The sequence below is a fragment of the Elephantulus edwardii genome, unplaced genomic scaffold (genome assembly GCF_000299155.1).
Source record: "Elephantulus edwardii isolate Elephantulus edwardi_28Jun2011 unplaced genomic scaffold, EleEdw1.0 scaffold00100, whole genome shotgun sequence".
NCBI classification, from domain to species: Eukaryota; Metazoa; Chordata; class Mammalia; order Macroscelidea; family Macroscelididae; genus Elephantulus; species Elephantulus edwardii.
Window position 1 is genome coordinate 1,742,768 of NW_006399850.1, and position 2,051 is coordinate 1,744,818.

General features: G+C 45.6%; 1 pseudogene; it reads left to right on the top strand.

Annotated features, from left to right (window-relative positions):
• Window positions 1–334: 334 nt before the first annotated feature.
• LOC102857829 lies at window positions 335–832 on the top strand (annotated as a pseudogene).
• Window positions 833–2,051: the final 1,219 nt, after the last annotated feature.

Here is a 2,051-nt window from a genome sequence, read left to right on the forward strand (position 1 = left end):
GTTTGGTGTTTTCTTAAGAAGCTCAATATAGAATTCTAATATGAACCAGTTTATTCCACACCTGTGTTCATAGCAGTTTTATTCACAATTGCTAGAAAATGGAAACAGCCCAAATGCCTATCAATAAATGAATGGATTATAAGAACCGCCCGCATAGCAGTCCGCGCTGGACTGTCTTCGCAGAGTTGCAGTGGTCTCCTGCTTCAACAGTGCTTGAACGGAACCGGGCGCTGCATCTCCCCTCTCCAGTCATATCAGCACCCCCTCCCCCCTCCCCGGACGCCCCAAGGTCCTCGCCTCTGCTCCAGCGCCGCGCAGCCACCACCTCTCCACCATGACCGCGTCCCCTTCTCAGGTGCTCCAGAACTACAACGAGGACTGGGAGGCCCCATCAACTGCCAGATCAACCTGGAGCTCTACGCCTCCTATGTCTACCTGTCCATGTCTTACTACTTCGACCATGATGATGTGGCTTTGAAGAATTTTGCCAAATATTTTCTCCAGCAATCCCACAGGAGAGGGAACACGCTGAGAAACTGATGAAACTGCAGAACCAGCGAAGCGGCCGCATTTTCCTTTAGGACATCAAGAAATCAGACGGGATGACTGGGAGAGCGGGCTGAACACAATGGAGTGTGCGCTACACTTGGAGAAAAGTGTGAATCAGTCCCTACTGGAACTGCAAAAACTGGCCACTGGCAAGAATGACTGTCATTTGTGTGACTTCATTGAGACACATTAGCTGGATGAGCAGGTGAAATCCATCAAACAACAGGGTGACTACGTATCCAACTTGCCCAAGATGGGCGCCCTGGACTCGGGCCTGGCCTAGTGCCTCTTAGACACACTCTGGGAGATAGTGAAGGCGAGAACTAAGCAAAGCTTTAGCCCAGCTTTCCCACAGCAACAGGGGTGACTCCGTGGTCACTACCAGGCCACCTGCATGTCTTGTTTATTTTAACTTTTCTATAAATTGTACCAAGCTTGGAGGGAGGAGTGGCATCCACTTCCATAATAGCTTGCCTCGGGAAACCCTGTGAACCTGGAGAGAGGCTAAAAGGCACCCAAGCGCCAAGGACTCTCCTTCATAGGGTCTCTATGAGTCACCTGCGACTCGATGGCACTTAACAACAACAAAATAAGTTGGACCAAAATACCCACTTAAGTTCTTTCATTTGTACCATTCCTTCAGACAGTCCTTTGGTACCCAGCTGTTGTGTTGGAGATCTTGGTGGGCCATAAGTCTATCTAAGCCATCTTGGATAAATTCTTTAATCACCACGGTGTCTGCTTTAGTCACATTTAACAAAATGAAACTGACAAGAAAAAAAATAAATCAATGGATTAAAAATTGCAGTACATTTACATAATGGAATACTATGCATTACCGAGGAGCAATGACTTCTTAAATTACTATGTACTATGGGAGAGATTAGAGAATATTATACAGAGTGAAATAATTCACACAAGGACAATTACTGTGTCAAACCACCATTGTGAAAATAGGAGGATCTGAGACTGCTTGCTAATCTTTTTGATCTAGTAACAGCCATGCTGCCAGAATTCCATAGGCTTCGTTCAATAAGGCTTCGATGCAGGACATTCAGTACCAGATCTAGAGAAGACCTACAATCACTTTGGGAATGATTGCATTGTGACAGCAGTGTAGTGTAAAAGGAAGAGCAGAGACCCTAAGTCACAAAAGGATAGTCCAATCTTGCAGCTGAAGCTCAGGGGTAAGGACCTTTCCCAGTACTGCCTCAGGTAAAAATCTTTCTCTGAAGCTGATATGTGGGATTTGACCTTACATCCTTATAAGTGGGAGACAGGCATAAGTGTGAAAGACCAGCAGTGTGTGGTGGAAAGACATCACAGAAGTGACTTGTATCTTAAGTCATCATATTAAGGGGAGGCACTGGACTAGGTAGGTGAGAGTGCAAAGAATGCTGATAATAGTAGGGAAAGGATAGGGAGAAGACACAGTGCTTAAGTGCAGGAACTGAATATATTGGTTATTTCTCAAAGGGAAAGTGTCTTTCATCTGCTATTTT